Genomic DNA, 16274 nt, shown 5'->3' on the forward strand with positions numbered 1-16274 from the left:
CGTTACTAACACATCCCTAGAATCCTATGAGTTTAGTTACACATAATTGAATAAGCTAAAAACATAGATTGAATCCGTAGGTTGAATCCTTGTCGTTCTTGATGTTCTTGAAATCCTGCTCCAACTCTTTGCACCAGTGAAGTACTCTAAGCCTTGATCTCTATGAAATATTTTGCAATTAGAAGTTCTCCCTTTTTGATGAAGCTTGAGGCCTTATTTCTAGGGAAAAGCCATGCCTTGTTGTAGAAGGAAAAAATCTCCAAAATATGGTAAATACTGGGCGCAAATCTAGGGCTTCCCGGATTCGCCGCCTTTCTCCGGTGGGCCGCCACACCTTGGCCGGCAGTCGCCGCGTTGGAGTCCAAAGAGTCTGTTCCCTCGGCGGCGGACCGCCGCACATCTTCCGGCGGTCGCCGGACGAGACTTCTCTTCCAAGCACATTTTTCCAGGCGGACCGCTGCATTGATCTGCCCGCCGGGCGCCAGCGGATCATCGCACACATCCGCGACGGTCGCGGTCGCCGTCGACTCAGATTTCCAAACTTGGCATTTTGGCTCCCTTTTTCGGCTCAATTATGCACATTTCTCACAAAACATGTCAAAATACCAAAATAGACAAAATATGCAAATAATGGACGTGTAGAGTGACTTTGACATAAAAAACGGACCAAATAATGGCCTTAAAACAGTGCAAAATCCGAGCGTATCACTAGGGAGACCATTCTTACACACTGCCAAGACCATTATCGATGTCTTTGATGGAACGATTTGCTTGGACTATAATGGGGAAAAATATACATTTAGCATAGATGAAGGAATGAAAAGTCCATTAGATGTTGAAAATTTGTATGATATAGATGTTATTAACCCCCTGGTCCAAGAATATCTTGAGACTGAATTGATACAGGAACAAATTGACAACTCGGAGTTGAGCTATTTAATCGACCGAGAAGTTGTAGGGTGGTGTGCAGCAATGAATACAATGGAATTGACAGATGAGGAACTAACAGAAGCCATCATGGAGTTTTGCAAAAATCCCGAGTCAGCTAGATTAAGGGGATCGGCCCATGTGGCCAGTCTGGAGAATTCTCCTGGGTCTGGGAAGGAGACATTCACTGATATTGCAGAAAAAAATCCCTTGCCCCAGGAGACGAACGACACCAAGAAGGAACTAAAGACACTCCCACCAGGTCTCAAGTATGCTTACTTGGAAGAGAATGAGGCATTCCCAGTGATAGTCAACAGTAACTTGACCAAGGAGCAGGAGAAGGAATTATTGGAAGTAATCAAGCGGAACAAGAAAGAAATAGGATGGACCCTCTCCAATTTAGTAGGAATCAGCCCTGATCTCTGCATGCATCACATCCAATTAGAGGAGGGTGTGAAGGCTCACCGAGACGCACAACGAATCCGAACATGCGGGAGGAAGTTTTGAAGGAGGTGTTGAAACTGCTCTCTCTAGGGATCATCTACTCCATCCCGGATAATGAGTGGGTCAGTCCTGTCCATATGGTGCTTAAAAAGTCTGGAATACAAGTTGTCAAGAATGAAAAGAACGAGTTGGTGCCCACTAGGCTGGTGACTGGGTGGAGGATGTGCATCGACTATAGGAAGCTGAATGAGGCCACGAAGAAGGATCACTTCCCCCTACCTTTCATTGACCAGATGTTAGAAAGGTTAGCTAGCAAACAGTATTTTTGTTTCCTTGATGGATACAGTGGCTATTTCCAGATCTACGTTAACCCAGAGGATCAGGGGAAGACCACGTTCACGTGCCCTTTCGGTACGTATGCATACCGAAGAATGCCGTTTGGGTTGTGTAACGCACCTGGAACGTTCCAGCGGTGTATGATGAGTATTTTTTCGGATTTGCTTAAGGTATGCATTGAGATATTCATGGATGATTTTACCGTATACGGAAATTCATTCGACACTTGTTTGGCCAACTTTGACCTAGTATTGAAAAGATGCCAAGAGAAGCATCTGGTTTTGAATTTCGAAAAATCCCACTTCATGGTGACTGAAGGTATTATCCTGGGTCACGTGGTTTCTGAAAGATGGATACAGGTGGACAAGGCGAAGGTGGATGTGATATCGAAGTTACCTTACCCCACAAACCAAAAAGAAGTTAGAGGCTTCCTGGGTCACGCGGGGTTTTACAGGAGGTTTATCAGGGATTTCGCAAAAATTGCGCAACCGCTCACCCATCTGTTGCACAATGATGTGGAATTCGTCTTTGATGAACGATGCAAGCAAGCTTTTCAACTGCTCAAGGAAAAACTCGTGTCAGCACCAATAATCAGAGCGCCAGACTGGAATCACCCTTTTGAGATAATGTGCGACGCTAGTGACTTTGCTGTAGGAGCTATCCTTGGTCAAAAGATAGAAGGGAAAAGTTATGTGATCTTCTATGCATCCAAGACTCTAAATCAAGTTCAGAAGAACTATGATACCACGGAGAAGGAAATGTTGGCTGTTGTGTACTCATTCGAGAAGTTCCGACCCTATCTGCTTGGGTCGAGGGTTATTGTTTTCATATATCACGCAGCGATAAAGTACTTACTGGCAAAGAAGGAGTCTAAGCCAAGGTTAATCCGTTGGGTATTGATTTTGCAAGAGTTTGATTGGGAAGTGAGAGACAAAAAGGGAACAGAAAACAGAGTAGCCGATCACTTGAGTAGAATTTTTCAAGGGGAAATGGAAGAGGCCATACTCGATGCTTTTCCTGAAAAACATTTGTATTATATAGGGGAATTCCCTAGACCGATCAGTTGGGAGGCAGTTTTGGCATTAACTGGTCTAGGAGAATCTGACAAGGGGAAGCGAACACTAAGTGCAGAACCATGGTTCGCTGATTTAGCAAACTACTTGGTCAAGGGAGAGGTGCCAAGTTCAGAAGAAATTTCCCGAGCCCAGAAGATGAAAATCAAAAGTGAAGCCAAATATTACTTTTGGGATGATCCTTACTTATGGAAGATGTGCTCAGATCAAGTTATCAGACGATGTATTCCCGAATGGGAACAAAGAGATGTGCTAAATCATTGCCACACCTTGGCGTGTGGAGGTCACTTTGGACCAAGGAAAACAACGAGGAAAGTATTGGATAGTGGGTTCTACTGGCCGACGCTTAATAAAGATGCCTTCTAGTTTTTTCAGTGTTGCGAAAGGTGCCAACAGACAGGGGGAATTTCAAGGAGGGATGAGATGCCCCAGGTCCCGGTGATTGTCTGCGAAATCTTCGACGTGTGGGGGATTGACTACATGGGACCGTTTCCATCATCCTATGGGAACACATATATATTGGTCGCAGTAGACTATATGTCTAAATGGATAGAAGCCAAGGCCACCACGACATGTGAATCGAAGGAGATAGCAAAGTTTCTGAAGGCCAATATCTTCAACAGATACGGAGTTCCTCGAGCCATCGTCTCGGACCAGGGAACACATTTTTGTAATCGCACCATCGAGGCTCTGATGAGGAAATATGGTGTGCACCATAGGGTATCTACCCCCTACCACCCTCAGTCTAACGGCCAAGCAGAAATTTCTAATCGAGAGATCAAGGCAATACTGGAGAAGACAGTCAATCCCTCGAGGAAAGACTGGAGTAAGAGGCTCGGTGATGCATTATGGGCCTACAGAACTGCTTTCAAGACTCCTATCGGAATGTCGCCTTATAGGCTGGTGTTTGGCAAAATGTGCCACCTGCCCGTGGGTATAGAGCACAAGGCGTACTGGGCAGTCAAGGAGATGAGTATGAAGCCTTCGGCTTGTGAAGAGGAAAGGAAATTACAGTTACAAGAGCTGGAGGAACTAAGGCTGGAGTCTTATGAGTCTGCCATGTGGTATAAGGAAAGGACAAAGTTATGGCATGAAAAGAATCTTTGAGTTAAGGAACTCCATGTGGGACAGAAGGTGCTCCTTTTCCAATCGCGGCTCAAGCTTATGCCAGGAAAGTTGAAGTCTAAGTGGATCGGTCCATATACCATTGTCGGCCTCTAAATGGAGCTGTAGAGATCCAGGGAAGTGCCTCTAACTCTATCCCTTTCCTTGTTAATGGTCATAGAGTAAAGGTCTATAGGGATAATTCTGAGTTGTGTGTAGTGGAGGAAGTACCACTACGCGCACTCCCTATTATTACCTAGATGGACAAGGAAGTGTTCTCGATGAATTTCTGGGTCAGGTAAATTGGGTTACATTCTTTTAATATATACACTGAACCAGGGGATCTTGGGAATACTCCAACAGATTGTGTAAATAGTTTAATTGCGTTATGTAAATAAGTAAAAATCCAAAAAAAAAAGAGAAAATCTAAATCTTCCAAAAAAAATTTCGAAGCACCAGACTCCATAGGAAAATCGTTTGTCTTGTATTTTATCCTCGACCTGGGAGTCTGGTGTTTCCTTTTTATATATGTGTAAAGTCGTGGTCAGGGATATTAGCTAGGGGAAGGAAGTCTAGAGAAGGAAGTTTAGGGGGGGATGGGGAAAATTTGAATTTCAAAATTAGCCGATATTTATGGAAGGTGTACAGTTGCTTACATCACGCCTGCAACCGCACCATCTTTTCACCAAAAAGGCTAACCGCCAGTTTCTCTCTCCAATAATCCCAAACGATGAACCGTAGATTCTCTCCCTTCTCTCTACTTTGTTTCTCTCTCAAGAATTGCAAACCCTAACCCGATTTCTACCAAGTTTTTTTTGATTTCAGATTACAGATAACAGATAACAGTGATGGATCCAACTCACACCACAAGGAGTTCACGGCCGGAAGTGTCAGCCACAGGATCGGAAACCGTACAGAACCCATACGACGCGGTTCTTCTGGCAGAATTGACGCAAAAATTGGGGAGCGTCGAGAAAGCGAAGGAGGTCTACGCCCTATTCTCAGCCAGCCTGATGACATCCGCGGCTGCCGCACCACCGCCGACAATCCATGTTGATTCGACGGCTCAAACCGCAGTGCCCCACGACGAAAGTCCTCAAGCTTCAACCGGAACACCGGACTCTGGTCTTCAACGGGCGGAAACCGCTCCAAGCACAAGTCCACTGGAGACGGACAAGAAAGAGGCGACGGGGGAACTGGCGGCAGATGGTGGGCTGAAAGATGATGATGAGAAGGTGGAGTCCGAGGGACAAGGAAGTGAAAACTCTAACTCCGAGGGTGAGAAAAAGGGGGAAACCCCTGTTCTAGAGAAGTTTGCTGAGGGGGAAACCCCTCTTCTAGTAGAGTTTGCTGAGGGGGAAACCCCTCTTCTGGAAAAGTTTGCTGAGGGGGAGACCCCAATGGAGACCAGGGATGAGACCCCGAAAGATTTTAGGGGAACGACCCTTGAGCCAATGGAGGAGGGGGCAACCCCGAGTGATGTCAAGGGGGAAACCCCTGTTTATATTGAGGGGGGGACCCCAATGGTGGATGATATGGGGGAAACCCCAAAGGAGCCTTTAGGGGAGACGAACCCAGACGATACTGGAGTACCAGAGCCCGTCGAAGAAGGGCAAGATTTGATTGTGGACCTGGTGGATGACCAGGACGAAGACGAACCAAGGATTGACAAAAAAACAGAGAGGCGGAGGGACATGAGGAGTTTACTAGACGAAGTGGACGACTGAAGCATCTGTTCAGGTACATTCCTCGGGTTTTCGTATGTAAATTGGTTTGTATCCAACTGATCAGGAAGAGATTCCTGACCCAGCTGAGTAGTTGGTACAACAACCGGGACTTGGCTTCAAACAAGTTTCCTCAACCCACTTCTACTGATTAGTATAATGGAGGTAAGGGTCGAATCCCACGAGGATGGACACGTTTTGATAACTGCGGTGACTTTCCTGGGTGTTTTTGGTTAGCTACCACATTTGGGTTGAGATTTTAACTAGGCAAGAAATAAAGGTGGTACTCTATTGACTAGTAGGCGTGAAAATAATAGGCATGTGGTGGTGTTCGTGAAAATAGGGGACAAGGTGTCTCAGAGGCATATGGAAAGTAGACAGTTAATCTGGTGGTTGGGGGCTCTCTGACAGGTCTGGATAGTACAACTGAAAAGTAGGGAACAAAAGCAAAAGTAACTTAAAAGTAAAAGTGGTCCAAACTAAAGTTGATTTTGACGTTTTCTTCTTCACCAAGTATTGACAAAAATCATATGAACACAAACACCATAACTAAATTCAGATTCATAACCTCAAACTCAAGATCCATTGATTAAAATGCTCAACTTAGAACAAACGATGAAACTGCAATTTTACTTCTACTGACTGACATGCAAGGTGGTAATCACGGCGCAGAAAAGAAACTCACGCACGGAAATTTGACTAAACATAACTACAACTTCAATTCGACAACTCCAGATAAGAAAACACTTAGAAATTAAAAGCAACTACTAGATCTAATTTCCCTAGGCAGAATGAAGCAAACTCGAAACAAAGCGACATACGAAATAGAAACTTCATAATTTAAGCGTTGGAACTTCACAAAGTATTTCAAAAGGCAACAACGATGAGTGTTTGCAACAAAATCAACGACGAAAACAAGTAAGAATTAAACTAGAAAGCAAAGTAACGATTGTTTGGCCACTTCGGGAGATGATACTACTATACTACTACGATAACTAGCTGGAACGGTGGATCGATGACTTCTCCGGCAGACTCTTGGACGTCAAGTGACCATGGTTGTGGCGAGGAACGAGAGATTTGACAATGCTGAAGGAACTGATCTTCTTGAGAGAATTCTACAAGTGTATCTTTGAACCGAGAACTAAAGGTCGAACTCTCAAGCGTGTACTTCTCTCTCTCCAAGTGGCTTCTTTTATAGGGAGGCTTGCCCTTGCTTTTAGGGTAGGCTTCCTTTAAGTTTTGACTTTTATGCCCTTGTTAATGATCATCCCAGCTATCCTTCCTCTCCATCTCGAGCCTTTTCTCTGGCATGCATCCTGGTCAGTATTGCACCCTTCTAGCGCCCTTTTCACTTGCGTCGCCCGAGTCGTCTCCTACTGACTTGGATCCTTTAATCCCGCACACTTGAGCAAACTGTTTTGCAGATAATACATGCATTTCACGACATACTGACCAGTAACCAAGGCTCAGAATACGACTTATCAACGACTTGGCCTATTCTGAGAAAGAAGAGTTCCCAGCCCGAGGGGCAGCAGTTGATGAGGCGGAGGATAGCCGCCTGGCCAAGGAAAGGGAAGCAAGCAGCTGCGACCCAGTCAAACCGGTCAAGGAAAACTCCCTCCGTCAAGGAGGTTGAGGAGCCACTTTCCCCACTGACCGAAGTTTCCTCCACCGAGGAACGAGCCGAGCCTACTCCAGGGTCCGATTCCGAACCCGAAGAATCTGATGGGGAGTTTAACTATGAGTGCCCGGAGGTTTGGCTAACTAGGGAACTGCTGGAGTCAATGAGACGCTTTGATGATCAGAAAAGGGCCGCCACATACAAGGAGAGATGCAACACAGGGAAGATGGCAAAATCAGGGAAGCAGTACAGCTCCAAAGAACTTAAGATGATTGCATGCGATGAGAAGTTCCGCTCGTGTATCTACGCGATCGGATTTGAGTGGTTATTGAAGCACAACCAGAAAAAGGTGCCGGTGGACTTAGCTCGAGAGTTGTTCTCAACGTTCCGACTAAAGAACACTTCTGACCTCGACGCGGACTCCATCACATTCAGACTTTTCAATGAAGAACATGAGATGAGCATCAGGGAGTGGTCCTTGAGGATGAGGTTGTTTTGCCAAGGCCGATGATGATGAAGGCATCTGGAATGAGAGGATGGTCGGCACCGAAGAACACACCAGGGTTTAAAGTACAGGCAGCATGGGAGCTGGTCACCCACTCTAATGCGGGGGCGTTCAAATCCAGCTACTCCAAAGCCTCCCACATTGAAGACCGCATCCTCCGATTCGCCCACTCATTTATTAGCTATAATCTTATGGGAACGGCGAACTCAGCTCTGACAACCACTGACCTCTACTTCACCTGGTGTATTGCGAAAGGTGTGAAGGTACATCTCGACTACTGGTTGGCCCAAGCATGCCATCAAATGACAAGCAGTCCCGCGCGACATATGTACACATGCCATCTCCTCGGCGCTTATCTCCAACGGAACATCAACATGAAGATAGCCAAGACCGCTCCTCTAGTCGTGATGTGTGAGCCCCCAGAGATATTTAGCGTTGAATATTTCTTCAACAAGGAAACCTTCTTCTACGAGGTGGGAGATAAGGTGAAGACGGAGTCGGAGGCTGTGGAGGTTGTGCCCAGTGAGGAGGTTGAGGAGTTGAAGAAGGAGATGCAAGTGATGAGGAAGGAGATGATGAAGGAACTCGGTGGGATGCGGAAAGAATTGAGCGGGGCCCAGGAGGAGATAAAGGCGCTGCGGGGGAAGACACTCTCCCTGACCCAGCAGAAGCCGTGGAGCTGATGATGACAATGTCAAAATGGGTGGAGAAGACACTCTCCCTGACCCAGCAGAAGGCGCTTCCTGGATCCAGCGGTGAGGTCAAGCAGCCCGGCCAGGGCAGTTCCTCCATCCAGCAACCACCACACCGGCTCAAGCCAGTGGTCACCCCATCCGCGTCCAAGCCAGTGTTAATCCCATCCAAATCAAAGTCCCTGACGTTAAAGAAACCAGTGTCCGATCAGCAAGAGAAGGAGGAGGAAGAGCCGGAGCTGCCGGCGAAGAAGAAGGTGAAGATGACCCGACCCAGTATCCCACCCCAGTCTGGCTCTCGAGGGGGCCAGACCCAGAAGTGAATTTCCCCCCCATGACCAAGTAACTTTTATTTTCTGTATTAGCGTAATTGTTGTCTTTTTTTATGTCTGTGTTATTGTCTGTGTCTCTGTTGATAATTGCTATATGTGTTTACCTTATCCCACTTAGCCCAATGCTTGGTCTAAGTGTGAGAAGTTTATATTTTCTGTTTTATTGTGTCTTCTCCCACTTAGCCCGATGCTCGGTCTAAGTGTGAGAAGTTTTATTTGGTTATGTTGTTTGTTTTATGTTGGATTGCCTGCCCTGTTTCCCCCCTTCACGACGATGGCTTGGGGACAAGCTTGAGTGAAGTGGGAGGGAGAGGGGAGTCAATGCTTGTATGTGTTTTAAATGTTAAGAGTCGTTAAGTCTAGGTTTTGTTTATGTCGCATGAGCTGGTGAATATAATACGGCATGATCTCCTTAGTGAGAGAATTTGAAGACATGATGTATTTCAACTTAGAAGCCTTTTCCTTTAATAAGCCGATGTCAATCTGGATGAAGTAAGAACGATAGAAGATGCCTTAGCTGACTTAGTTGTGAAGCCCCACTATAAGAGCGAGTTATAAGCCTAAAAACAATTTTGAGCTAATATATGTAAAACTGGGCCGCCACTGAATACTTAGGGAGAAGAGTCATGAAGGAGAAAAAATAGGGCGAAATTGGGTTATAAAGGTATAAGCTGGATGAAGTCCATGTAAAGGAAATTAGTTATAAGCTGAACGAAGTCTAGAGAAAAAAATGGAGGAATAAGCTGGACAAAGTCCAGAAAAAAAAAAAAAAAAAAAAAAAAAAGAAGGAGAGAAAAAAGAGGAGGTATAAGCTGGACGAAGTCCAGGAGAAATATGTCTAAGGGCAGGAAGCAATAGTAACCTTACTCTCATAACCCGACGCTTCAGTGGTATGGCATTAACTTATGAGAAATTCGGTCCTAACATCCCTGTGAGGAATGAGTGATCGAGTGAATCCAACAAATGGGGAAGTAAAAGGCTATCTTGACGAACTGACAGATTGATTAGGTAGAAGAAGGGAAGGGGCCAATTTGGAGAAGTGCAGCCTGTTGGATTGACCTTAATCTTGTGGGGACGGTTGCCTAAAAGTTGAAGCTAGTTCATGCATATGTGTTTATGTGTTTTTCTTTAAGTGTTTGTTATTTTGTGTGCCAGTTTGTGTCTAGGTCTAGGAGTCTGTGTTAAGATAGAGTCTAGAGAGTCGGTCAGGGGATAACCATGCGTTGAAATTCGCCTTATTTCTTTTTTCTTGTCTTTATACTTGAGGACAAGTATGGTTTAAGTGTGAGCAGTTTGATAAGACTAATTTCATGCATCGGTTATGTGATGAAAAATTTCCAATTACTGGGTCTAACACAATTTTTAAGCTAGGTGTGTGAAGGAATTCGCTAGGTCCAGGAAGAACTTAAGGCAGTGGACCAGCGAAGGAAGGAGATGAAAAGTGAGCAGAATCAAGGAAGAAAATGGCTAGACGAAGGGAGTCCAAATCTGAGGGTAAAGAAGACTATTCACACAAAAGAGCCCCTGCTGGACCCACTTCCATGCCTATATAAAGAGGAGCATGCAACACACAAGATATACATGATTTAGCTCTCAGCTCACACACACACTCACACACTTGGGAAAAATGGGGATTCTGGGGTAGTTTAGAGGTTCATCTTCGGGAAATTCTGTTGCAACACCGTCCTCAAGGAGGGCGAAGATACAATTGTTTACTTTTCAGCTTTTGCGTTTGATTTCCGTCGAACTTCACCGTTTTCGAAGTCGATTGCTCGTTTGCTACTTATCGTTTATCTATGAATTTTATTTTACGTCACGATGGTGTTGATTTTGTGTTGATTTACGTTGATTTTATGTTTTGAGGTTTTATTTCGGAGGTTGATTGTTATTCTCTGCTTTGGATGTTTTGTGTACTTGATCTGGGAAATCTGAGTTGATATGTGGTTGTTGTTGTTAATCTGTGGCGAATCGGCGAATATGCAGTTATGGAGATGATTTTGATCGGAGTTTGTCTCGGATGCTTGGATCCGAAGTGGATTTAGCATCCGAAGTGTGGATCTGAACAGGGGAACTGAGTTGTGCATGGATCTTTGATTTTCTGCTTTCGTTTTTACTTTGCTTCATCTAGTAGCCGTAGATCTGCCTTAGTTTTAACTGTTCTTCGGTTTTGTTACTTTTAATTCCATCTGCTTCGTTTCGATTTACGTTTTCGCTCTGTTTTTACTGGTTGTTTCATGCCAAATGTTGGAGAAGATGATGTCGCTGTTAGTTAGTCCTTTAGTTAGTTATTTTGCAGCTTTTCAACCGTACTCTACCTTTTCAGAAAATGGTCTCCACCTTCAGTTGTTTTCTCAGGTCTAGGTTAATTTAGGAAATAGTTCTTTGATCTAGTAATTGTCTCGCTTATTCCGGTTTATATGCATGTTTTTAAGTTTCTGCCTAGATCTAGTTGTTAGAGTAGCACATTTCAATTACCAAGTCTAGGATAAAAAAAGCTCAACCCTAAAATTGCGTGGCAGCAACCAACACAAAAATAGTCCCCAAGTCTTTGAACATGTTTACTTGCACATTCATCTCTGTGGAATCGATCCCTACTTCCACGTGCTAGTCTCTTTTAGCTAAACAGGTTGAAGGTTTTTGAAGAGGGAGTTAAGGGAGTGATTGTGTGCCCGATGACAGGTAGCTCAAGGTTCTCTGAGTTCCTAGACCCAGTGTCTAGCGGATTTCTTTGACCGAGGGTTTTCTTCAGTATTTTTAAGAACACGCTTTCACTAACCATCATTAGCTTCTAGACCATATCACATAAGGAAAGCTCTTCATTCTCCACTCACCGTTCCTCTATATAGCATTTGAGTCCCCCTCTACGGGCACACTCTCAACCACCCCAACATTCAGCATCCTACTCGCCCAATTCCTCTGTAGTGCCCAACTTTGGTACCCCCAATTCCACTTTCCCACATTCAGACTTAGCCTCATCGTTTGCGTTGTCCTCAGGGCAGCGTCCCAATCACCGGTTCCGAAACATGTCTCAGGAGGAATACCAGAAACATAGGGCCGCAGACACATGTTTCCAATGCGGCCTCAAGTACAGCCCAACGCATCACTGTCCAATGCTTTAAGAATGTGAACACAATGCTTTAAGAATGTTAACACATTGCTTATATTGACATTCTACATGTATTATATTGACATATTTTATATAGTATGTTGATATTTTTGCTTGTGCGAAAAAATTAAAAATTTTCGAATTTTTTTTCAAATTTTGACGTCGGAACATATGCATGTATGATATCATTGGAATCCTTATGAAATTTAATTTGATATATGTTATATGAATTTAAAGTTTTGGGATTTCTTTTAAAAATTAGTTATAACTAAACATGTAGTTAATTGACATTAATACTCGTATTGATATTTTTTAGAATTAATCCCATGGCCTTATTGACGTTTTTTTTATCGTATTGACATTTAGGGATTAATGATCTAAGCCCTTAATTTGAATATCTAATGGCTATTATTTAGTTGTAGTTAGTAATTAAGTTATGAGTTAGCAATATAACACTCCCCTATATTATATTCTATTAGTATATAGTATAAAATAAAATATTATATATAATATATTAATGTATATTACATTTTATTGGTTTTTTCGGTTTTTTTAAGAAAATTTTGGTTTGTTCGATTTTGTTCGGTTTTTGAAGTTCGATTTTCGGTTTTTCGGTTCTGTTCCGTTTGGATTTTGAACTAAATTTGGTTTTTCGGTTTTGGCAAAAAATCGAACCGAAACCCGAATGCTCACCCCTACTAGTATTTGCCGATTACATATTACCAAATCCGTTTCTGATTTAAATTTTTGGAAATTGATTAAAATACCCACGCCTGCAATATCCAACACATAAGACTGCAATTCGAACTTCATTTCATCAATTCAATCCTAGGCGTCCATCTCAAAGATCTAAGGGCTAGGATTAGTGTTATGGTGCCACTTTAAACACGGTGTCACCCTAATGCTCCTATGTATTACTCCCTATGTTTCTTTATAGTTGAGTCATTTTACCATTTCGGGAAGTTTCTTCATAGTTGAGTCGTTTTCTTATATGGTAATTTTTTCCTCTCTCTTACTTTACTCCCTCTTACTTTATTCTCTCTACTTTATTCACTTTATACTTTATTCTCTCTACATTTTCCTCTCTCTTACTTTTTTATCTATTTACTTAACACACCCAACATTCATTTCTAAAACTCCGTGCCGAAAAGTTCTGCCTCAACTATGAAGAAACGGAGGGAGTAGTATATACTATAAAATAAAATAAATTACACACACACACACATATATATATCTTAATGTATTTTTTTCAGTTTTTTTGGTTTTGCTCGATTTTTTAAGTTCGGCTTTCAGTTTTTCGGTTTCAGTTTTTTTCTTTGGGTTCGGTTCAATGAGTTTTGAACTAAATACGAATTTTCAGGTATGGTTCGGTTTGGATAAAAAACCGAACTGAAACCCGAATGCTCACCCCTACACAAAACCCAACCATACCATGTCTTATGATGTGTAATTTTCAATTTCAACTATCACGTGCAAGATCATACAAGTTTAATAAAAATAACTCTAATATTATAACGATACTGCAAGAATACAACGTTGAATGTAGTATTGAGTGTCAATCCAAAGGGAAGGTAAAGATTATATAACTCTAAAGCAAATAAAACACATAATAAAAAGTACTTTAGTTTGAAGATTTTGATTAAAGAAAATGCAACAATAATTAAAAGAAAAAAACGAGCAAGATGAATTAAGAGAAGAGATTGTTACGCCAAACATCTACCGATAAAACAATGATTTATTCTAATATTCAATTCTATGTTATGAATTACGGGACTATAAAATGAATTCTCAATGCTAGCACTGAACATGCTCGACATACAATAGTTTAAGAATAGCTGAACACATATTCTATAAACTAACTTTCATTAACCTAAGAATCCTACGGATGCGCGAGACTCAAGATCAACTACTGTTAGCACATGAAATATCATTATCAAATTATTATCTAAACAATTCGAATTGATAATTCACTACCACAAATATCTATCTTATTCAAAGTTAAAGAGACATTTAAATAAGAATAAAGATCTACTACAAATGATGCATCAAAAGTAATAGATTCAAGCAATAAAATTGTGATACGACGATCATAAGATAAAGAAGAACATAAAATAAATCATACAAACAAATCATTCATCTACATGTTTGGAGCATGAAGAGATTTTTAGCCAAGCATTATCAAACTAGGAACAATAACAAATGGAAACCCTAGAATTCATGGAGCAACAATTTGAAGATGATGATGGCTTGACTTGTTGGAACTTTCTCTAGAATTTCTCCTCTAACTTAATCTCCAGCTTAGCAACATCCAATTTCTCCAATAATTCTCCCATAGTCCTCACTCCAATCTCCACGCTATCTCCTAAATCTCCCCATGAATCAAACTTTAAAATCCCCCAAATATTAACTCTATCTCCAGCCGTTTTTCTCCCCCCCCCCCCCACCCCCCACCCACGCTTCTGTCAAAAACCGTCGTATATACTCCTCAAAACTTGCTGCAGTAACCGCCCAGAACTGCCAACTCACCCACGCTTCTGTCAAAAACCGTCGTATATACTCCTCAAAACTTGCTGCAGTAACCGCCCAGAACTGCCAACTCACCCACGCTTCTGTCAAAAACCGTCGTATATACTCCTCAAAACTTGCTGCAGTAACCGCCCAGAACTGCCAACTCCAGCGAGTCACCGCTTCAAGACCAACCTGGCGGATCGCGAGGAAGCTACGAGAATTTTGCATACACAGCCGGCGTGTAATCCCCCACTTTTTGAATCCTAATTTTCGAACCTTTTTATTAATCGAGTGAACTACATAAATAGTACCTAATGTTTCACTTTCGCACATAAATGGTACCTGATCTTTATTTTATATCGTTTTTGGTACCCCATGACAAAAATAATCTTAGGTACCAAACATGTGATTTTTTTGTTATGGAGGATATTTTTGGAATTTCAATTAAATAGAACCAAATATGTAATTTTTTTTTCTTCCTTTCTTATTTCTGTTTTTCTTCTTTAGTTTATTCTTCTTTCTTTTTTTTCATTTTCTTCTTTCTTTTTAGTATTTTATCTTCTTTTCTTGTTCTTTTTTTTTCCTTAGTTTATGTTTCCTCTTTTTTCTTTTCTATTTTTTTTCTTCTTCTTTTTTTTAGTGTTTTATACATTCATCTAATTGCATTAATAATATAAATCAATAACAAAACACCTAATTAAATTAATTATTTAAAATAATTAAATCAATTGAATATTTTTAATCAATTATTTATACTCATTTTAAGGTTGAAACACCTAACTAAAAATGCTCAACTCTTTATCATTATGAATACAATACACAATTTTAAATTTTGATTAAGACTATATTGATTAGTTATTAATTTAATATAAAATAATTATTATTATTTATTAATTACTACTAGTTATTACTATTATAACAATATTATTATTATTATTATTATTATATTTAAACATAATTATAACTATAATTATGATTAAAAATATTTAAATGATATTAAAAAATAAATAAATTATTAATTTATAACATCAAAATAATAATATTAATATTGATTAATAATAATAGTATAAAGAGTGGGGAGAATGAGAGAAGGTATTATAATATCATTTTGGTACTAGTTTTGTCAATGCCCAAAATACCCTTTATGACACAAATGGAAAAATGAATTTGTTTAGAGGGTATTTTGGGGTGAAAATTGCATCAGGTACCAAAAATGTGATTAATAGGTACCAAAAACGATATAAAATAAAGATCAGGTACCGTTTATGTGCGAAAGTGAAAGATCAGGTACCGTTTATGTAGTTCACTCTTATTAATTTAATGCTTTTAATGTCGTGAAGTCCGTGAATTAAATGACAAATGAGATGGTTATTTGATATTCTAGCAACCTTATTCGATTTGAAGTTTTGACTGTGCGTTGACTAAGTCAACTTCATTGATTATGTGACGAGACTTTTTAAATAATCAGTACTTGGTGAATTTAATTGTTATTCAAATGGTTGGGATCATTGCCAAGACACAAGATAACTTGCTTAACTAGTTTGAAATTGTAACGGTAAAATCACAAGTCGAATATTAATAATTTATTTCCTTGAGGAATATTTATTGGACTCAATTCCATGTTTGGATCCGATAAATTAAATAAATGATACAAATCCAATCTTTTGAAATACTATAAAGTATGAACTACAAAATTTAAATAAAATACAAGGGATGTGAGCCCAAATTAATTTAATTAAATTCTAGGATCTTCAATTGCAGAAAATTAAATCTGTAAAGATCCACTTCTCCGATTCTCCCATTATCTGCAAAATAAAGTTCTCAATTAAAACCAGTCAATCAGCCCTTATTCTTCTTATTCTTCGCTCGTGCTATCCACATATTAATATATTTTTAAAATAT

At 40.8% G+C, this 16274-nt stretch overlaps 1 pseudogene; it reads left to right on the forward strand.

Moving 5' to 3' along the window:
• The first annotated feature begins 981 nt into the window (after positions 1 to 981).
• The window catches only part of LOC125189897, a 37700-nt pseudogene continuing 22407 nt past the window's right edge, over positions 982 to 16274 (forward strand).

Source organism: Salvia hispanica, chromosome 5 (assembly GCF_023119035.1).
Source record: "Salvia hispanica cultivar TCC Black 2014 chromosome 5, UniMelb_Shisp_WGS_1.0, whole genome shotgun sequence".
NCBI classification, from domain to species: Eukaryota; Viridiplantae; Streptophyta; class Magnoliopsida; order Lamiales; family Lamiaceae; genus Salvia; species Salvia hispanica.